Consider the following 23639-nt stretch of genomic DNA (forward strand, 5'->3'; position numbering starts at 1 on the left):
ACTGATTTTTTTATGAGGTCTCTGTTAAACGAGGGCTGCTGGTTAGCTTTTTCTGGGCACTGTCATTTGGTATGGGTGAGGGAGTGGGCTGCAGTTTCTGTTGTTCAAGGTGAGGAAGCTTGTAGGCAGGGCCTGTCCTTTGATCTCTCCCTGATTACTGTTTTAGGAAGCTCAATGACAGCCAGGTGCAGAGATCTCACTCTTCATTGTGCCCTTGTTTTGAATACTTCTGCTTTGAGCCATCATCAATGCTACCTGTTAAAAGAGTCATCATCTTGCACAAAGTAATAAATGCGAGGCAGCCAGAAAATGACATCTGAAAGAGAACCAACCCAAACTGGTTCTGATACCTCAGAAAGTCAATGGATCTACATGCCTTGTCTGGACAATGATTATAAAAGTGGGATTTACACCACCCCTCTTTCTTCCAGTTTCAGGTTCTTCATTGGCAAAGAAGGGAGTGCTTTGCAGAGTACTTAAAGGATTACTGTGTGACCAGCGCTGGTGACTGCATGACTTCCATTCTTCGGGAGATGAGAAAACATCACCAGACTTTTGCACTTTCTGCTGGAGGAGCGGTCTTGTCTGGCTAAAACCTAGGTGCTTGCTGAGATAAAGAGCGAGAAGAAGGGTGCCTCGCCGTACAGGAGGAGAGCTTGTCCAGGATGAGAAGCACAATGTGTTCCGGGCAACAGGAACACAGAGAACAAACTGACTGCCATAAGGGAGCAAAGCCAGGTGTGAACCGTATTATGAAAGGATCTCATTATCTACCTAAGTGATTCCTGCTGTGGAATGCACCAAGATGTTTAAGTACAAAGCATCATTGTGTCACCCGGCATCCTGTCGTGCCTGAGGGACTGGTGCTGATGATATTGAAGCTGAATATTCCTCATCACTGCTGATGCAAAAGGTCTTATCAGCCCGGCGATCACAAATGCCGAAGATGAACACTGGTTGACAAATGTCCCAGAAGATGCAAGTGCTCTAAAAAAACACCCATTTGCACCCAGGCTGGGATGCCACAACGGCTGAAGATATGTGCCGCTATGGGAGCCTGTCACAATGATCGTCCCCGCAACCTATGTACCGAGTAAGGTCGCTGTCACGGCTAGTGCAGTTACGGTGCTGCTGCCGCAGGAGAGATGTTTGGGGTGTCCCACACTACCAGAACTGTATCATAGTGGGCTTAAATCTCAGGGAAACAAAAGTATGAAAGTGCAAGAGAACTGTGCCGAATGAATGTAAGGCTTTTTTGCCCAGGGAAAGCTATTTCAACTGATTTACCCATCTTAGTCAATAGGGTACATTTGAGTAAACAGCACCTGTGCGTTATCAATGCCAATTCAATTCTATTTATTATGATACGGAACTGTGATGGAGGTCCACATAACGCAATATCAGAGATAAAAAATACAAAAATACATAGGGCATATTATATACAATCATAATTATATGAAACTCATTAATAGATTACAAAGAAACAAAAATATTTAAAAAACTTCACACAAACTATTCTTGTAGATAAAAACGTTTAACACTAACAAGCCTCCAAATCTAATTAGGTGAAAATATAGGACACTAACCTTGAAAAATGGCATTGTACATGCTAAAAAAAACAGCACTTGCATTAGACGCTTACTGGCCTCCTATACTAAACAAATATTGAAATGTATTAAATAACGCCTGAGGAAAGTGACAATGTGCATTGTGCAACACAAGATACATACAAACAGTAATAATGTACCTGCTAGTAATGGAACTTGTGAATGTTGCATTATTGACCCTTTTTGTATGTAAACAACCTGAATCGTTAATACATATTTAAAAAACATCTAAAGAATTGAAAGATCTTATCACAAACCATTCCATTAGGTGGAAACGTTGGACACTTATGGACCTCCGATGCTGATCGATTATCTTGTTTAAAATACAATGGCCTTAGAAACTGACGCTGTGCATTGTGCAACACAGGACATTCAAATATTACTCAATTAAAATCTAGAATATGCAAGTGATATAACTCATAAATTCTCTCCTTCTTTCGTACTTTATCGCAAATGCCAGTAATAGCATGTAAGGGGAGCAAATTCATTCTCATCAAAAGGATCAATTTTCAGTTCTCATTAGGGAGATTCCAGGTTAAATAAGGTTGTTGGGTTATTCCCAGGATTGCTCTCCAATGCCACCTGATTTTGCTCATTTGATTGACAGAAAGCAATGTATCTATCCTGACTTACTCTATAGAGGGTATTTTTTATATGACTCTTTTATAAGGATTTAGGCATGCAGCAGCCTACAATCAAATCAATCTCAAAGGTTTCTTTCGCCAACTCATAGGACCTAATGAATGAATTCATGTTTTTGAAGGCGAAACATTTCACACCTAAGAGCTGCACAAAGTGTGCCCTCCTCTCTGCCCAAAAGTGAATTTCCCCATCTCAAAACAGTGCCCAGTGCAATGGTAAAAATTGACATTAATCCCAACTTCAGGCAAAGGGCATGAGGGGCTGCTAGAGTATCCAAAGTACCAGGCAAAGGGTCTGACCATCTACTACCTTCAAAAAAGCACTAGCGACTTATATCTAACACCTTAAAGGCATAACTGAAGGAATTTTACCCTTATAGACCGGCAAAATATGACCAAAGTGACGTTTCCCTCACTATATAATCTAGAAAGGGTATTTGACTGGGATAGAGCTCTAGTTGAACAAAGATTAACTGATTGCTATTGCGCCCATTACTAGAAACCCGGATTAATCGCGCCAGGAGGCGCTTAAATTACTGCCTCATCTCCGGGGGAGCGGGGATCTCGCCAAAACTGACCTGACTGTTGGCGCCCTTGTGCGAACTTGTGGGGACGCATTTTGGAACTTTCACGGACCCGCTGCTTGTTCCGACGTGACAGCCCGCCTCCCGCCTCCCGCTGCCGCACTCAAACTCCATATCCGTGCGGCCGCAGTGCGGAGGAGGGGCCGGGGGAACTACCACGACCAGCAGCCTTTGCGGCCGGAAGCCGCACCCGGATCAATCGCGCCAGGAGGCGCTTAAATCACTGCCTCATCTCCCGCGACACGGGAGCGCGCGGGCAGTGCCGGGCGAAGCCCGGGCAAAGGGCGGGCCCTCTTAGGCCCTCAGAAGCTGAGTGAGGCCGGGCAGGGCCTATACCCTTTCATTGACTGACAGGTACTTAGCTTTTGTACTTTCCAGTGAAATGTCTATCATGGTTCCAAGCCCTGAGAAAGCCACTGTAGAAAAACCGGGGGGGTCACTCAACGGCACTCTTGATAAATATTTCACAAAAGTTGTCATTGACCTAGATAAGGAAACAACACTAGCAGAGCGAAGGGCGGAGCGCCGTCGTTCGGTTGAAAGCATGAAGAATAAGATACCATCAGATCTTATGTCCCATGCCCACTCCCTAAACGAAGGTAGTCTTAGTGGTAACAATGATTTTACATCCCTGGAGAGTGTGCCACTTTTACTTAGAGATTGTACACCTACACCTTGTGTCTCCACCGAACAGCCTTTGAGCCATATTCCCCCCCCCAGTCCTACTAGTATAACTAGTATAACTGAGAATTTGACCACCTCAGTTCCTATTCATGTAAAATCTGTTCGAAGTAAGACAAAGAAGCCAATGCCGCTCAAGGACCATGGTCCACCACCCTGTAAAAGAAGACGCAAGGGGGTGGAATGGCAAAAACCAAAGATTAGTCATTCCGACTTTGGCAAGTCTTCTAAGCCTACCATCATTACTGATCAGGCTGTAATAGTCGCACCCGATAAATTGCCAAATGTGATAGTCCCCCTAATATCTCCACAAATCGATAAGGATGCTAGTACCAGTGCACCAACTGTAGGTCCTGCAGAACCCCTGCTGCAACCAGTACATTCTACCGTTACACTGGACAGTATTGAACATCTAATCAGGTCTTACACCCTACCAATTATCGAGAGGTTAGACAGGGTGGAGGAATGACTCGAAGAAATAGAGTTGAGAATAAGGAGCAAGGATGGCCCAACTAAGGCACCGGTGAATGTGGCTGTGCAACTTCCAACTTTGGCTACATTACCCACCACATCTGCCCCTAATGTTACATTGCAACCGACCATAGCCACACCAAAACCTCCCAAAAGAGCAAACAACAACCAACACAAGCCATCTCCCCCAAAGCAGACAAACAAACTAGCTGCAATCTCTGTAAGTAAACCCACAAGGGGATTGGAGAAGGTGCGCATGGGGAAATCATGGGAGGAGGGGGGAGGCACTAGGCATGTAGGGGTTCCAATGAATAGGGGTCCATTAGCAGAACTTGCTCCTGAAGCTGTGCCTTTTGTGGTTGTCCTTACAGGGGTCCCTGAATTGGCAGAAAACAAGAGGGAAGGTTTCGCCCAGCTAAAGAATAAAATTATGCATTGGCTCAGTATATACAGACCAATTGCAAATAACATAAATGGCGAAATAGTACATGTTCGCCGACTTCAATAGCTGGGTGGCAGAGGCAAAGACATTGAGGGAGATGTAGTTGTAGTTAATTTTAGAGACCCGCGTGCGGTCAATTTTATACTAAATTGGCCCTCAGGCAATGGCAATAACTGCATCATCCCCCGTGCCCTGACATATTTCTATCCTAGATCCATAGTGTTCCCACCAACTTACACAAGTGGTCAATTACTTACCAATACTTATTTTCCAACTTCATATTACACTAGGCATCAATTACATGCACAATACCCAGTACCCGTTGCTGATCCCTTTGGGTGGAATATTGTACCTCCTAGGTTTAATACAAATGCTAACAGGAGAATGGATCACTTGAGACCCTTTACACCCCTGGAGACAGCAAACAGGTTTGATGTATTTACTGGTATGGATGATTGCGACTGAAGACTATAGCCTACATGGGGTATGGGTGGTCGAACACACACTATCAGCTCAGCAGTTAAAGACCATGGGTTTTCCATGGTAAATACATCACACTTTGTGTTACATCAGCCTCTGGGGGGAATCAATGTAGCCAGTTATAACCGGGCAAAACACAGTAGTGTTTTTTCACCCTATTCTGAGGGTGATACTCATGCGGAATCATCACATACCAAACCCTCTAGCACACAAATGGCCCAAAAAGTCCCGGCTTTGGAAGAAGCTTCAGTGGGACCACATGACATGATTAGAACATACCCTCAGGCAGTTAGAATGGGGGGAATAGTGAAAGATACAACTAAACATGGTTTAGTGTCTCACACACTAACTAGGAGGGCGATAGGAACAATAGAAGTAGATGTCATAGGACCCAACGATAGTTTGCAGAGTCATGGGTCTGCTGAGCCCAACGACACCCCCGGACTTACAATCTCTGAGAGGGATGTGCATCCACAGTATGACCAGGCCCCAAGAGAACTAAGTAAAGACCAGGTTGGACAGTTTTTAGTGTCATGGAATGTAGCTGGTCTTAGGAAAAAGATGGCTTCCAGGGATTGGTCAAACTTTATTAACAAATATATCGTAATCGTCATGCAGGAAACCTGGGCAGTGGAATCCCAGTATAGGTCGGGCTACCTAAATTTTTCGCTACCCGCAACCCACACAAACAGGGGAAGGCCAATGGGGGGCCTGACCACCTGGGTTAAGCAGGATGATAGGTATACTACTGTGAAATTAGACTCCAACTCCAAGGATATTCTAATTGCAAAACTAAACTCCCCTATGTTTGGAGATTGAATAATCTTCAATGTGTACGCAAGGGGGAAACCGGGAGGAAAACCGTCAGAAACAGTTGACCAATTGGTCACCATGTAAAAACGCTTAGGGGAAATGCAAATGTATTGATATGTGGTGATTTTAATTGCTCCTTTTAGCCCCTGGACCAATTCGATATAGATCTTACAGAGGCAGATATAGATCTCACAGCTGGCAAATCCCCCAATTAAATATACCCCCCATAAACAGGTGGACCCAAGCAGCTCTCCAACTCAAAACCTTAAGTCTTGAGTGTGGACTTAGAGCAGTAAATGGAAGAACAAATGGGGATAAGCACGGAAGTCCTCCATTTAACAATGGCAATAGCTCAAGTAGGATAGATTATATACTAGTTAATCTGGAATTCTGGTCAGCTATCCGGGACATGAACGTTTTTAAAAGAATTGAGAGTGACCACAATCCCCTCAGTTTAGAGATTCAGCTCCTTAAGGGCAAGGGAGAAGTCGCCAGGTATACAACAAACGATATCGTTCTTGCTAACGACACAAGGCGACTAAAATGGGCTGAATGTTTAGGTAATCATCACTGCATCACAGAAATGGATGCATTGGTATCGGGTGCAATCTCTGAGTTACAGGGCTGATCATCCGATGATGATTATGTAACTAGGGTGGTTCCAATCCACACAACTCTTTTTTTAAATCTCAGTAAATTTTTTATCAAGGCAAGAAATGATCCACTCCGTAAAGGTAGAAGGAAGCCAGACTCCTGATATGACAAAAGCTGTAGAACTGCCTACAAATCCCTAGCACTAGCAGTGCGATCAACGGATAGGCTCTTAATACGTGATGCTAGGCGTCATTACAAAACGACCCAGCAGGAAGCAAAAAATCCTGGGACAATAAATACTGGGAAGAACTATATGAGGCAAGTAAGTCCAGAAATATGACAGGCTTCTGGAATCTAGTGAGATGGGGCAAAGGGAAGCATTGGCCCCAGCCAGAAAATTCTGTTCCTCCTGAACGCTGGGTATCACACTTTAAATTACAGTTTGCACGCCCCGATGGGGCAAGCGTAGAAAGTTTGGATCCTACTATAAATTACACAGCTACTACTCCGCTGGTGTTTAGCCGGAGAGACATTGAACAAGCTCTAAACACACAATACCGAGAGGAAGAGCCCCGGGTCCGGACACGATTCCGGCAGACCTTTTTCTTCATAGCAAAGAGGTCTGGGTGCTGTATATAGAGCTGCTGGCAAATGCCATTTCCAGGGGCTCACCATTACCAGAAGTTTGGAGGGGAGCTGAAATAATTCAAATTTTAAAAAAAGGGGATCGTGCCGATCCTGCGAACTATAGGCCAATCAGCCTAATTGCATGTATTCAGAAGGTGGGGGCCAGGCTCGTGCTCCTTAGGATTCAGAACTGGATAGACGATTCAGGGGTCATGTCCACGCTTCAGGCAGGCTTTCACCCATTTACGAGTACTGTGGATCAAGTTTTTAGATTTTCTGCCATATATTGGAAATGGGTTATCCTTGGAGGGGGCACCCTTTACGCAGCCTTTGTCGATTTGAAATCGACTTTTGATCTTGTGCCACGCACTAGGCTGTGGCGAGTGCTTCATGAGCAAGGTATGCCACATGAACTCCTTGCCTTCCTGATCAAATTTCATGAAAATAATTATGCTCAGGTTAGGTGGGGAAACCAGGGCCAGGTTACTGATAAATTTGCAACAGAAAGGGGAGTTAGACAAGGGTGCGTCCTGGCGCCAACACTGTTTACGTTATATATAAACAGGGTCACCGAATATTATAGGGAAGTACACACAGATGCACCCAAACAAAATGGCATCCCAGTTCCCCTGTTAATGTTTGCAGACGACACTCTCATAATCTCCAAAACGCAAGAAGGGCTTCAGAAAGCAATTGGTTGTTTTTAGATGTTCTGCAATGATTATGGCCTAATCATTAATGTGTCGAAAACAAAATTTATGGTAATGCATAGACACAAGAAAGTAAGGGGCACAGTTCTTATGGAAGGCGAGCTTTTAGAACAAACAGATAGTTTCAGTTATTTGGGTATCACACTGGGGTCTCGGTTAGAGTGGAAGCCACACATGACTTATTTAACCACCAAACATGCACATTTGGCTGGTGTCCTACTGAGAGAGTTAAAATCCTCAGCCACACAACCAATAGCCCCAGCCCTTAAAATATACGACACAAAAGTTAGGGCCTCAATGCTGTATGGGGCTGAACTGTGGGGGGTTTCCGACGTCACAGCCTTGACTAATGCACAAAACAAATTCTTGCGGTGCCTAACAAGGCTCCCGCAATCTACACCATTGGTACCTTTGTACATGGATCTGGGATGTCGGAAAATACAGGACATATCTAGCTTCAGACCTATCGCATATTGGAGGAGGCTATGGGTTACACACAAACTTTCTCATTATGCTTTAGCGCTTCTGGAAACCAGAAATATGGATTCAGGGGGTAAAATACTATGGTTCAGACAGGTGAAGTCGCTTTTTAAAGCCCTGTGAATGATGGAACTATGGGAAAATCCTTCAGAAAATATCTTCCCCCTCTCAAAAGACCTTAAAAGAGTTGTACTGGGCGTACATAACCCAAAGGGAGTTTCAGAAACATACTGATCAATCACTCACCAGGGCCTTTCTGGAACAAAAACACACTCCTGTTTACGAGCGATATTGGGACCTCATTACCATCCCAAATAATAGGAAACTTTTCCATCAATACAGGGTGGGAACCCTTCCTATCAATACATTTACTAGCAAATGGTCAAGTAACAAAGATCACCATCTGTGTCCTTTTTGTGTAGCCCAATCTGAAAGTCTAGCTCATGTTTTGTTTATATGTCCAGCATACAAAGCCCCGCGCCATAAATGGATTAGACCAATCTGCATACAGAAAGGCATCCAAAGTGGCACTGCGGCACTAAGAATTGTTAAAACAGATTGCACTGACATGGTAATTGCACTTGCAAAATTTTTAAAATGGATGTGGTCAATACGCAGGGATAAGTTGAAATTACTGTAGTCTGCACTATTTTAATCTGGTCCCAAAACCTAAAAAATGTATGATAAGTAAAAATGGTACTAAATTTTAATGGATTTTATATTCACACAGTATTATTTTTTTTTCTAAATGGTTGTGTTGGAACACCCTGTACATGGCATCGATTGGATAGATCAATTAATGAATTTTCCCTGTAAACTGTGAACATTGGATGTAACAAGTATGAAATATTGATTTTTACTGTTTTTATTGTGTTGTCTTTTATGACTAATTGTCGAAATAAAGACTTATTTGACTTTGATTCCAGGTTAAATAAGGTTGTTGGGTTATTACCAGGATTGCTCTCCCATGCCACCTGATTTTGCTCATTTGATTGACAGAAAGCAATGTCTCTATCCTGACATACTCTATAGAGGGTATTTTTTATATGACTCTTTTATAAGGATTTAGGCATGCAGCAGCCTACAATCAAATCAATCTCAAAGGTTTATTTCGCCAACTCAAAGGACCTAAAGAATGAATTCATGTTTTTGAAGGCGAAACATTTCACACCTAAGAGCTGCACAAAGTGTGCCCTCCTCTCTGCCCAAAAGTGAATTTCCCCATCTCAAAACAGCGCCCAGTGCAATGGTAAAAATTGACATTAATCCCAACTTCAGGCAAAGGGCATGAGGGGCTGCTAGAGTATCCAAAGTACCAGGCAAAGGGTCTGACCATCTACTACCTTCAAAAAAGCACCAGCGACTTATATCTAACACCTTAAAGGCATAACAAAAGGAATTTTAGCCTTATAGACCGGCAAAATATGACCAAAGTGACGTTTCCCTCACAATTTATATAATCTAGTAAGGGTATTTGACTGGGATAGAGCTCTAGTTGAACAAAGATTAACATGATTGCCATTGCGCCCATTACTAGAAATGTTTTTACCCAAATAAAGATACAAGTCCACTTTTTCCAATGTATCTATCCCTAGATACTTTTTGAACTTCCCTCCTGTTCTTGCACTTTTCTTACGGAAAGTCTAAATGTAACTTTTAGATATATTTATTTTCAGAAAGAAGGCTTCTGTGAACTTCTTCATAGCAGTAAGGTGATGTTGTAAGGCGAAATAGGTTATATCCATTATAGCCACGTCATCAGCGTACAGCAGACAGCCAAAAGACATTGTGCAAATTCTGGGTAAATCCCCCTGCACCTGACCTAGAATACCTGGTATATCATATATACAGAGAGAGAAAGCAACAGGGGAGCCAAAAGGCAGCCCTGCTGTAAACAATTCTGAGTTGTAACCTTTAGAAATCGTCCCTAAAATCCCCCACGAGAATCTGGCAGCAGGTATCAGAAAGAAGTTCAGTAATGAGCCTTAAGAGGTGGCGAGGAAAACCCAAACAAAAGAGCTTTCTCCAAAGCAATTGTCAATCCACTCTATCGAACGCTGTGAAGAAGTCAAAGAAAGCCATATATATTGCCATACCACGGGAAGAAACCAAGTTACTTACCTGTAACTTTAGTTTCCCAGTATTGGAATCTTTCATAGATTCACATGGCTGAATCATTCCCCGTCGTCGAGACGGGAGTCTCCGGTATATAAAAAAGCAGTGCTTAGTAGTATAGCAAACTGAAAAGAGGCCTAGGCCCATTTCCCTTTTGCAACCCATAGCCTTTGTTATGTAAAAAAGGCCCAAACGTTTCCCTGAACCAATCAGATCTCCTCACCCTCTAGAACACTCCTGAGAGAACCTTCTGCCCCTCAGATTTTTCGCGCACTTGTGCATATAACACACTTCTTGTGCTAAATCCGAGGTGAGCCTCTCAGGGGAGGAGGGTGGGTGCATGTGAATCTATGAAAGATTCCAATACTGGAGAACTAAAGTTACAGGTAAATAACTTGTTTTCTTACTCCAGTATTGGAACTTTCATAGATTCACATGCCTGAATCAGAATAGTGAGCAGTGAAAAAACAAAGCACATTTCTCTGATACATTTCATAATCATGCAATACCATTTGAAAATGAAGCATAATCTCATATACATATATATATATATACTTATATAAAATGTGACTTTGTAAACAAGAGAAAGTATGGATGGAGGGATGTAAAAAAGGCTCACCTTTACTGGATGAAATTCCGCAGTACCGCCTCTCCCGCCGCCGCATCCGATTCTGCAGCTGCTTCCAAGCAGTAGTGCCTGGTGAAGGTGTGCGTAGATGCCCAGGTAGCTGCTCTGCAGATATCCTGGATTGGCACTCCTCCAAACAGTGCAGTGGATGTGGCCACCGCCCTTGTGGGATGGGCATGAACTCGTGCATTCAAAGGCTTTCCAGCCGCTTGATGACAGTAGACAATCACACTGGAAATCCATCTGTCAATTCCCCTATTTGACAGCGGGAAAGCTTTCCTGGGTGCGCTGAAAGCGACGAATAACTGAGAAGACTTGCGAAACGCCTTAGTTGCTTTCGAGTAAAATTTCATACATCTCTGAACGTCCAGCGAGTGCAATACTTGTTCTGCTGCTGTTGACGGATGAGGAAAGAAATGTTTCAACACCAACGGTTGGTTCAAATGAAAATCAGTTGGCACCTTCGGAATGAACTTTGGGTTTGTCCTGAGAATCATTCTATCCTCCTGAAACTGTAAGAAAGGCTCCTGAATCATGAGCGCTAGTAGTTCACCTACTCTTCTTGCTGAAGTCAATGCAATGAGAAGAGCCACTTTCCAGGACAAAAACTTCAGGTCTGCCATGTGTTACGGTTCAAATGGTGGTTTCATCAATTGAGAGAGTACAATATTCAGATTCCATAATGGTGGTGGAGGCTTTACTGGAGGAAAGACCCTGAATATCCCCTTCATAAATTGTTTGATAATCCTTGATGACCATAAGGATGGGCCTGACGATGACCTCCTGTAGCGGGATAACGCAGCCAAATGCACCTTGATGGAGGCGTGTGCTAATCCTGACTTTGCCAATAGCAGAATGTAAGGTATAATCTGATGAGGTGCAGCAGTAAGAGGGAGAACATTATGCCTCTTACACCACAGACAAAACCTCTTCCATTTCATCCTGTAGGTTTTGTTGGTACTCTCCGCTCTAGCCTTGGACAGGATCTCCCTACATTTGTGTGAGATGTTCAGATGGCTAAACTCACAGTGTTCAGGAGAAAGGCTGCTAATCGCAAGGATTTCGGGTCCGGATGGAGCACCTGCCCCTTGGACATTGTCAGAAGCGATGGAATTGGACGCAAATGAATTGGACGGTCCTCCGACAGCAGCAGCAGTACCGTGAACCAGTGTTGTCTGGGCCACCACGGGGCTACTAGGATCAGAGTGCACGGCTCTTTCTTGATCTTCACCAGTACGCGGGGAGAAGAGGAATTGGAGGAAAACCGTAGGCAAAGATGCCGGACCATGCCATTGAAAAAGCATTCCCCCAAGATTCCTTCTGGGGAAGCCAGCTTGCGAAGTACTGGCATTTTCTGTTTTCCTTTGTAGCGAAGAGGTCCACTATCGGTGTTCCCCATCTTTGAAAGACGCTGTCCAGGATCCCCTGGTCTAGCTCCCATTCGTGGCAGGATGATTTGAGCCTGCTGAGAGTATCCGCCTTGATGTACTGATCCCCCGGGAGGTGTTCTGCTGCCAATGATATTCCTTGCTGAAGAGCCCATTCCCATATCTCCTGGGCTTCCTGAGACAGGGAGAGAGATCTTGTTCCCCCTTGCTTGTTCACATAATGCATCGCCGTAGTGTTGTCTGTTCTTACCAACACCGGCGAACCTCTTATCCTTGGTAGAAAAGCCAGTAATGCCAAGCGGATCGCTCTGAGCTCCAGCAGATTTATGTGTAATTGCTGCTCCTGCGCCTTCCAACGACCGCTGACTTGAAGGTCCTGAAGGAAAGCTCCCCATCCTTCTAACGACGCATCCGTCGTTACCACTAGAAGAGCCGCTCTTGCCAGAAACGTCAGTCCTTGAGACACATTTGCTTTTTGTGTCCATCACTTTGCTGCCTGTACCATCACTGGTGTCACCCATATTGTATCGTCGAAGGATCTCTCCGCTTGACGCCATTGGAGATCGATCTGCTCTTGCCATGGTGTAGGAAGGTGGCTACGTGACTATGGTTACCCCAGAATTTTTGCCCTGTGTTTAGCTGGTTTTCGACTTAGTTGGCCTGGTTCCCTGCTAATCAGGGCCCCAGGCTATCTGCTCTCTCTGTAAAATGGATTCCATGTACCCTAGGTGCATAACTAGATTGGCTTGGGTCACCTTATCAGCCCCTGTACAGTGCCCTATAGGTGCCCAGGGCATAGGTGCATCCAAGGCCTACCAGGGGCTGCAGCATATCTTTTGCCACCCCTGGCTGGCTATCTAAATTGACACAACTGGCTGAACACTCAGCTGGGGCAAGTGGGTGTAATCACCCCTTGCTTAGATATAGTATACCTATATCTAAACCTATATCTGGACACATATATAACCTGTGAGCCACTCCTATGGAAGGCCTCATCAATCCTGGAGGCAGAGTGCGTGGTTTTATGTGAGATGGTGCTCTGGCATGAGCTGAGCCTGTCTGCAGCTGTCGGGAACAACCCCCTAAGCTGGTCCGGGATAATGCCATACCATATACTCTTAAGCGCCTTATAATCCTCGCGGTTATATAGCAACTTTGGTTTGGCTTTATCAAAACATGTCGTGTAAGGTGTCATACGAATTGGAATACTACCCCCTCGCCAGTTCTGGCGACGGGGGTAGCATTCCACCCTTCTAGAGGGAGAAGACATGTTACTTTACTGAAACGCGGTTGATTTAAAATGAGCCTCAGATCCACAAAATGGATGCCCCTGCCACAGACACGGGTCTGGCCTCCTGCTGCTGACCGAAACCCGGCAGAGGAGGCCTGGACAAAGAGTTTCCTGTCACAGGGCGGTGTCAAACCACCCCAGACAGGAGATAGTGGATTGGAGTAGGGAGGTTTCAAAGAAACCAGACACTGCCTGGGGAGCACAAGGCTGCCCCTTGCAGGATCCGGCCAAACCGGTTCTGGGGCCTCCCAGCCCCTGTCCCAGCGCGGCCAGGATCAAAGGAGAGGGGTGTAACCACCCCCTTCCTGGGTCCCACCCATAGGAGGGGACCTAGCAGGATGTCCAACCCCCTAGATTCGAATAAGAGGGGGAGCAGTCCCAACGGACTTCAGATCATCCTGAAGAAACATAAGAAACGAAATCTGGACCCTTCGACTTTCTACACGACGTGAGAAGACTGAAGAATCTCCCTTGTGGTCAAGGAGTGACCACCCTGTGCAAACAGGCACCATCCAGCCCTCGACCCTTGCTTTGTTGCAGTTCCCGCCGGAACTCGAGCGACAGAGATCGACGAGATCAAGCTTGCCTGCCTTCTACCTGCCCGATCCACAGTCCCTGCAGAGCTGAGACCCGTGGAGGCGACCGGAAGTGTGGGGCACGCCATCTTGAAAAGGCCACGAGACGCTGACCGTGCAGCCCACGAGTGACCCTCGAAGCTGTACACCGGGGTTTGAGAAGCCCCAGCCCCGAGCTCCACTTGCACCAAAGCTCACCCCTCCACACTCGACGAGTGCTGCGTGGGGCCCTTCTGCTTGTGTGCGCTCGACGCGTTGGCCCGGTCACTTGCCAGCTGGCTTGTGGCCCCTGTGCCGACGAAACTTGAAATACGACTTGCTTTTCTGGTTGCTCCAGATCTGCACCAGCTCCTGTGAAAAGGAGCACCGACTCTGACCCTCCTGGTTCGAGTGATAAGCAATCTCCCGGTTCTGCGTGGATTGCTTTTGCCAAGTGCTGTTTGCTGCAATCTTGAAGCCGACGGTGCTGACGGCGAGAGCCTACGTGGGACAGATCGTGACCTGCTCCTGGACGTCGCAGATGCCCCAGAGCCCACGTGACAGCGGAGAGAAGCCTATCGACAACCGCCTGATTGCGCCCGACATTGCCTGGTTCCGTCCTGGTTCCACCCTGGTCACTGCTGAGGGACCCAGACTCTGTCCCCTCTGCTTTCAGGTACTTTTCTACTTCGATCCACCCTTGGATCGCACCGGACACTTCTGCTTCACAGCGCCTGCAGCTGCAACAGCTTCAAGCACCAAGAACCTGCGTGACAGAACCCGACGCCACTTCGACCCTGTGCACCCACGGCCTGTGGGTGAGGTAACTTTGCAACGCCGGTGTCCTTACACTGGTACACACCTCTAGGGTCTGTGTCTAAAGTTTTGTGTTCCTAGGTTCAGCGGAAGTATCATTTAATTCACTCTATCCAACTTTTACGCACCATTGACTTTGCATTGGTGCGCGCCGCACTTTCCGTGCTGCACCCGTCTCCTGTGGGCTACTCCCGACTTCATCATTGCTAGTCCTGACTGCTCCCAGCGAATCTCTAGGCCCTAGGCCTAACCATTGTTCGATAAGTGTTCCTTATACCACTTTTTTAATATATGGTCTGAGTGGCCACCCGCCCTCATCCATAACTGTGCAACTTTATATGTTTTACTGTGCTTTTGATTTAACGCTTGTGCCCCTTTCCTCATAAAGAGTACTGGGGAGTAATTTAGAAATAAATACATATATTTTTACAATATATACTTGTGTGGTGTCCTTTCATTTGATTACAGGATTGTATGTGGTAAAACAGCTCGCTTAACACGACCTCTTAAGTTAAGCCTTTAAGGCTGCTTAGTCCATGCTACCACTAGGATAGCTTGTCTACAAGGTTGACTTACAACCTGACATCTTTGGGGTTTGTTTGGACTGATACCCAGTGGTTCCAGAATTGGAAACACTACATATCAGGCCAACTTCTCACATTGGTGTGCAGCGGTGCGGATTTGAGCTTGCTGTTTGTTTTACCATTGCAATCTTTATCAAATTGAAAGATCACATCAAGTACCTCTAGGTACATATAAATCAAAAGCTTAGCATATTAAGTTCTACTGAACTTAGTAGTTGTAGATTAAAGGGATTAGCACACCCTGACTACAACTAACTAGCAAGGTACAGTAGGAAACCACTTAGTGTAGGTAAGTGCACCACTTACACCTCACTAGCAGTCATGTCTGATACAGGTAGACCCTCAGGCTCTGCTCCTGTAGAAGTTGATCCTATAGGGACAACATCCAGATATGACAACCTTAGCCACAAAGACCTGAGTGCCTTGTGCACAGCCAGGGGGCTAAAAAGGGCAGAGGCCCTACCATTCCTTCCCTAATAGCTCTCCTAGAAAAGGATGACCTAGATAAGGTGAGTCAGGCTCCCTTAGAATCAGGTGAAGGGATAAACTCCCCTGAGAATGAGAATCTTCCAGAAGAAGAGGAGGAGGAAGAGGAAGAGGAAGGCTCTGATGTAGAAGAGCCTGAAGATCAGGATCAGAGGGGAAACCAGGTACAGGTTGCCAGGCTTAACCAGGCCAACTTGGACCTACATGGGAATGGAGAGGGCCAGCACCTCCCCAGATCTCATAACCAAATTCTCCCAGGTAATAGGAGGGAGAGATCTCTATCAAGGGACTCTCACCTTTCTAGTGCCTCAAGAGAATCTCAGAGAGGGATGACTCCCTCCCAGAGAAAAGAGCATAGGGCCAGGATGAGGGCTGTCCAACTCCAAATAGAAAGGGAAGAGGTAGCCTTGGCTCAAGCTAAACTTGCTTTAGCAAGAGAAAGAAAATTGTGTGGCTTAGATGCCACTGGTGGCAGCAAAGTTCCTAAAGAGAAACCCAGGTCCTATGATAGTAGAAACCTGACAAAGATTGTGCCCCCCTATCAGGAAGGGGATGACATCCACAAATGGATGACTGCTCTGGAGAGAGCCTGCATGGTACAGCAGGTTCCTGAGGAACAGTGGGCAGCAATCTTATGGTACTCCTTTTCAGAGAAAGGGAGGGATAGGCTCCTCACTGTCAGACATGAGGATGCCAGCAATTACAAAGTCCTGAAGAGTGTTCTGATAGATGGGTTTGGCTTAACCACTGAACAGTACAGGTTAAAGTTCAGAGATACCCAGAAGACACAGACTCAGGACTGGACTGATTTTGTTGATTGTGCAACTAAGGCTCTGGAGGGTTGGCTGAATGGCAGCAAAGTACATGACTTCACAGGATTGTATAATTTGATTATGAGGGAGCAGATCCTTAGTAATTGTCAGAACCAGCTCTTACACCAGCACCTGGTGGACTCAGATTTGACCTCTCCCCAAGAATTGGGAAAGAGGGCAGATAAGTGGGTCAGAACCAGGATTAGGCCTAAGAATCAGGACAATAACCAGAAGAAGGAGTCTACCAAGCCTCAAGATAAGGGTGGGGATAAAGGTAAAGAAAACACTTCCCCAGGGCCCCAAAACTCCAAGAAGGGGGGTGGGTCCCAAGACACTTCTTCAACAGAGAAAAAGCCTTATTGCCATGCCTGTAAACAGGTTGGGCATTACAAAACAGACAGCTGTTGTCCCAAGAATGGCAATAAGGAAAACATACCTCCAAAGCCAGCTCCAACACCTCCTGTTACTGTCAGCAGTAATCCCCCAGGAAGTGGGAGCACACCCAGGAATCTGGGTGGGTTTACTTTTGGAGTCCAAGGGGACCCTGGCCTATCCAGGTCCCCATCCCCAAATAATCTTGTTCATGAGACTGGCATGGGGTTTGCCAACTTCTCTGTTTGCCCAAATACCTTGAGCAAATATAGACAAGAACCCATCATCAATGGTTTGAAAGTTGAAGCTTTTAGAGACACAGGGGCTAGCATCACCATGGTGGCTGACTGTATAGTCCCCTCTAAACAACTTCTACCAGGTGCCACATACCAGGTAACAAACATTGATGGCATCCAAACAAATCATCCCATGGCAGTAGTAAGTCTCAGCTGGGGAGGTGTCACTGGCCCAAAGAGAGTGGCAGTGTCACCAAACTTGCCTGTAGACTGTCTACTGGGTAATGATTTGGAAATCTCAGCCTGGGCTGAGGTTGAACAGGAAATCCATTCTGGAATGGTAAGTTCCAATGGAAAGGTTAGTGGGGCTGTACTGGCTATAGCCCCAATTCAAGATGTCCTTCCTGAAAAGGTTGGTAGGGCTGAGCAACTCTCTGCCCCATCTTTACCAGAAGCTCTTCCAAGACAGAATAGCAAAGCTGTTATGATAACAGCAGAAACCCAAACTGAGTCTCCTCCTGAAAAGGTTGGTGGGGCTGTGATGGCCACAGCCCAAACTCAAACAGATATGTGTGTTGTGAAGCCTGAAATGATGGATCACTCCACCCAAACTGAGAGCATGGAGGAGGAAGAGAAATCTCCCCCTCACCAGACAGTAGGACAGGATCAGCCTCCTCAGGGAACTGATCTTACCCCTGATGAAGGAACTGCCCCAGAGGTTGTTAGGCCTGGCCTGACAGAGCCTCTGATGGCAGTGGACCCTTCTCAGGTGGGATCCAGTCTGGAGCAGGTAACCTGCCCCTCTCTACCTTGCCTTAGTCAGCCCAGGGCTGCAGAGGACAAGAAGGACAGTGAGACCCAGAGGGCCCCCTGTCAAATAAAGCATCCCCATCAACAGATTAGGGGCACCAAAACTAGTAGGCCTAGTAAAGTGAAAACTTTAAAAACTCCTGAGGGAGCCCCCTTAAAAATTGTTAGGGACCTCCCACAGATGGATTCTGTTGGGCACAGCCAAACCTGGGACCCAAAGGGCCCAAACCTGAACTGTCCCTCCAGCAAGCCAAACAGAGGGACCCAGCCTCCAGCTTTAGGTAGCCAGAGGTTGACCCTGAGAGCTCAGTGCAACTCAGTTGAAGAAAGAAAGGCACATATGGTGGAAGATAATTGGAGGAAGTTGAGCCCAAAAATAGTGGAGCCTCACTTCAATACTCCATATCCAAACCAGCCTTTAACTTTGCATAAACACACCCAAGGTAGTGATTCCCTATGGTGGAGACCCTCTAATACCCCTAGGGTGAGGGACTGCTTAGTGGACCATGAGACAGGGGGTACCCATGCTAGTGCAGGTACTTCCTTATATGGCCACTCAGGCAATAAAGGCTTACCTGGCCAAGGATAGCCTTATCTCCTTTCGTCTGGGGGGGGGTTATGTAGGAAGGTGGCTACCTGACTATGGTTACCCCAGATTTTTTGCCCTGTGTTTAGCTGGTTTTCGACTTAGTTGGCCTGGTTCCCTGCTAATCAGGGCCCCAGGCTTGGTTCCCTGCTAATCAGGGCCCCAGGCTATCTGCTCTCTCTGTAAAATGGATTCCATGTACCCTAGGTGCATAACTAGATTGGCTTGGGTCACCTTATCAGCCCCTGTACAGTGCCCTATAGGTGCCCAGGGCATAGGTGCATCCAAGGCCTACCAGGGGCTGCAGCATATCTTTTGCCACCCCTGGCTGGCTATCTAAATTGACACAACTGGCTGAACACTCAGCTGGGGCAAGTGGGTGTAATCACCCCTTGCTTAGATATAGTATACCTATATCTAAACCTATATCTGGACACATATATAACCTGTGAGCCACTCCTATGGAAGGCCTCATCAATCCTGGAGGCAGAGTGCGTGGTTTTATGTGAGATGGTGCTCTGGCATGAGCTGAGCCTGTCTGCAGCTGTCGGGAACAACCCCCTAAGCTGGTCCGGGATAATGCCATACCATATACTCTTAAGCGCCTTATAATCCTCGCGGTTATATAGCAACTTTGGTTTGGCTTTATCAAAACATGTCGTGTAAGGTGTCATACGAATTGGAATACTACCCCCTCGCCAGTTCTGGCGACGGGGGTAGCATTCCACCCTTCTAGAGGGAGAAGACATGTTACTTTACTGAAACGCGGTTGATTTAAAATGAGCCTCAGATCCACAAAATGGATGCCCCTGCCACAGACACGGGTCTGGCCTCCTGCTGCTGACCGAAACCCGGCAGAGGAGGCCTGGACAAAGAGTTTCCTGTCACAGGGCGGTGTCAAACCACCCCAGACAGGAGATAGTGGATTGGAGTAGGGAGGTTTCAAAGAAACCAGACACTGCCTGGGGAGCACAAGGCTGCCCCTTGCAGGATCCGGCCAAACCGGTTCTGGGGCCTCCCAGCCCCTGTCCCAGCGCGGCCAGGATCAAAGGAGAGGGGTGTAACCACCCCCGTCCTGGGTCCCACCCATAGGAGGGGACCTAGCAGGATGTCCAACCCCCTAGATTCGAATAAGAGGGGGAGCAGTCCCAACGGACTTCAGATCATCCTGAAGAAACATAAGAAACGAAATCTGGACCCTTCGACTTTCTACACGACGTGAGAAGACTGAAGAATCTCCCTTGTGGTCAAGGAGTGACCACCCTGTGCAAACAGGCACCATCCAGCCCTCGACCCTTGCTTTGTTGCAGTTCCCGCCGGAACTCGAGCGACAGAGATCGACGAGATCAAGCTTGCCTGCCTTCTACCTGCCCGATCCACAGTCCCTGCAGAGCTGAGACCCGTGGAGGCGACCGGAAGTGTGGGGCACGCCATCTTGAAAAGGCCACGAGACGCTGACCGTGCAGCCCACGAGTGACCCTCGAAGCTGTACACCGGGGTTTGAGAAGCCCCAGCCCCGAGCTCCACTTGCACCAAAGCTCACCCCTCCACACTCGACGAGTGCTGCGTGGGGCCCTTCTGCTTGTGTGCGCTTGACGCGTTGGCCCGGTCACTTGCCAGCTGGCTTGTGGCCCCTGTGCCGACGAAACTTGAAATACGACTTGCTTTTCTGGTTGCTCCAGATCTGCACCAGCTCCTGTGAAAAGGAGCACCGACTCTGACCCTCCTGGTTCGAGTGATAAGCAATCTCCCGGTTCTGCGTGGATTGCTTTTGCCAAGTGCTGTTTGCTGCAATCTTGAAGCCGACGGTGCTGACGGCGAGAGCCTACGTGGGACAGATCGTGACCTGCTCCTGGACGTCGCAGATGCCCCAGAGCCCACGTGACAGCGGAGAGAAGCCTATCGACAACCGCCTGATTGCGCCCGACATTGCCTGGTTCCGTCCTGGTTCCACCCTGGTCACTGCTGAGTGACCCAGACTCTGTCCCCTCTGCTTTCAGGTACTTTTCTACTTCGATCCACCCTTGGATCGCACCGGACACTTCTGCTTCACAGCGCCTGCAGCTGCAACAGCTTCAAGCACCAAGAACCTGCGTGACAGAACCCGACGCCACTTCGACCCTGTGCACCCACGGCCTGTGGGTGAGGTAACTTTGCAACGCCGGTGTCCTTACACTGGTACACACCTCTAGGGTCTGTGTCTAAAGTTTTGTGTTCCTAGGTTCAGCGGAAGTATCATTTAATTCACTTTATCCAACTTTTACGCACCATTGACTTTGCATTGGTGCGCGCCGCACTTTCCGTGCTGCACCCGTCTCCTGTGGGCTACTCCCGACTTCATCATTGCTAGTCCTGACTGCTCCCAGCGAATCTCTAGGCCCTAGGCCTAACCATTGTTCGATAAGTGTTCCTTATACCACTTTTTTAATATATGGTCTGAGTGGCCACCCGCCCTCATCCATAACTGTGCAACTTTATATGTTTTACTGTGCTTTTGATTTAACGCTTGTGCCCCTTTCCTCATAAAGAGTACTGGGGAGTAATTTAGAAATAAATACATATATTTTTACAATATATACTTGTGTGGTGTCCTTTCATTTGATTACAGGATTGTATGTGGTAAAACAGCTCGCTTAACACGACCTCTTAAGTTAAGCCTTTAAGGCTGCTTAGTCCATGCTACCACTAGGATAGCTTGTCTACAAGGTTGACTTACAACCTGACATCTTTGGGGTTTGTTTGGACTGATACCCAGTGGTTCCAGAATTGGAAACACTACATATCAGGCCAACTTCTCACACATGGTCTCATCCTTAGCCTGCAGCAAGGTACCAGGGGAATACAAGATGATATCGTGGCCAGTAAGGATTTGTACCTGCGGACTGAAAGAGACTTTCTTTTTACAAAGTCTTGGAAGAGGGACACAATCCTCAGTTGCCTTTCCTCGGAGGGAAACGCTTTGTTGCATCAGTGTCCAATATTGCCCCCAGAAATGTGATCACTTTTGCTGGGTGGAGGTTCGGCTTTCCCTCGTGGAGAGTCAATCCTAGATTGGCGAATAAGGCTATGCAGGCCTGTGTTGACGCTCTGGCCTGTACCTTTGATGGTGCCTTGACTAACCAGTCGTCGAGGTAAGGAAATATTTGATGTTTTTGCTTTCTCAACACAGCCGCCACTGGAGCCAGGCATTTCGTGAAAACTCTTGGCGCTGACTTCAAGCCGAATGGCAGTACCCTGAATTGGTAATGTCTTCCGGGTACCCAGAACCAAAGGTACTGTCTGTGTGCAGGATGTATCGGCACGTGGAAATACGCGTCTTGTAGGTCCAATGTGGTCATATGATCTCCTGGGTTTAATAACGGAAGGATGTCCTGCAGAGACACCATCCTGAAAGATTGTTTCTTGAGATAGGTGTTTAAGGATCTGAGATCCAGAATGGGGCGCCACTGGAGCTTGTTTTTCTTGATAAGAAAAAAACGGGAGTAAAACCCCTTGTTTTCCTGGGCTTTCGGTACCGGTTCTATTGCTCCCTTTCGGAGCATTGTCCGAATCTCCTGCAGGAGTTGATGCAGATGGTTGGCTCTCTGGTGCATCAGTGGCGTACAAGGGGGTGCTTGAAGAAATTCTAGGGTACGACCGAATTGAACTATTTTGAGGACCCACTGCTTCGTTGTTATTTTCTGCCAATTGTGAAGACAGTGAGCAATCTTTCCACCCAGGGGAGCATCTGACAGAGCCGGAAGATGGAGGTTGTCATAGTCGACGGGTGTTGTCCTTTCCCCGGCCACCCCATCCTCTTGGAGTTGATTTTGTATATCCTCCTAATTGACGCTGGCTGTACTGTTGACGGTAAGGCTGCAATGAGGACGGATAAGAATATCTCCCCTGTTGGTATCCTCCTCTATACGAGGACTGTCCTCTACCCCTGGAGCCACAAAAAGGGGTTTTCCTGTATTGCAGTGTTCCCGGAGCCTTTGCCGTATCCGTATCCTTCTTGATACTCTGCAGAGTATCATCAATATGCTTCCCAAATAACTCTTCTCCATTGAAAGGGAGGTCTAAAATCTTGTTTTGCACCTCCGGCCTAAACGCTGTTGCTGGCAGCCATCCTTGCCTGCGCAGGACCGCCGCTCCTCCCAAGGATCTAAACGCTGTGGTCGCTATATCCATAGCGCAGTCTATGACTTCAGCCGAAGTCCTCTCTCCTTCCATGAGAATCTTCTTCGCCTCCTGCTTCTCTTGTTCCGGCACCTGGTTAATGTATGGAGACAGGTCACACCACATCTGCCTGTCATACCTTCCCAAGATAGCGAGGGCATTAGCAGCTCTCACTAGCAGAGCCGACATTAAGGAAAACCTTTTTCCCGCATTAGCCAACCTTCTGCCCTCTTTGCCTGGAGGTGTTGCAATCAGAGCAGATGGGTTCCTGGATTTCTGTTGTGCCGCCTGAGTAATAACAGAATCCGGTTTGGGATGACCCAAAAGGCAAGTTGGAGCATCAATAGGCGCCTTATACTTTTTCTCTAGTCTGGCCAGAACCGGCGTTACCGTGGCTGGCGTCTCCATGACCTTTAATCCTTCCTTCCAAATATGAGACACTATAGGCAGGGATCGAACGGATTTCCGAAACGAGTCCTTGAAGTCGTATAAAAAACATTCCGTCTTCTCCTCTATCATGGTCACTGCAAATCTCTTAGTGGCTCTTTCCATCAAATTATGAAATCCACCAATGTCCTCCAGTGGAGAATCTACTGGTCTCTGTGGAGGAGTAGACGGTGAGGGGGTGATATAGTCATGCCATTCTGGACTTGTGTCCACAATTTCCCCATCC

At 47.0% G+C, this 23639-nt stretch overlaps 1 protein-coding gene and 1 pseudogene across 1 annotated transcript in view; both read right to left on the reverse strand.

The window, feature by feature from the left end:
* Nucleotides 1–23639, reverse strand: part of FANK1 (fibronectin type III and ankyrin repeat domains 1) — a 965446-nt gene that overhangs the window by 336490 nt on the left and 605317 nt on the right. The gene's annotated exons all lie outside the window — the stretch shown is intronic.
* LOC147711850 (uncharacterized) lies at nt 197–21997 on the reverse strand (annotated as a pseudogene).

Source organism: Lissotriton vulgaris, chromosome 5 (genome assembly GCF_964263255.1).
Source record: "Lissotriton vulgaris chromosome 5, aLisVul1.2, whole genome shotgun sequence".
Lineage (NCBI taxonomy): Eukaryota > Metazoa > Chordata > Amphibia > Caudata > Salamandridae > Lissotriton > Lissotriton vulgaris.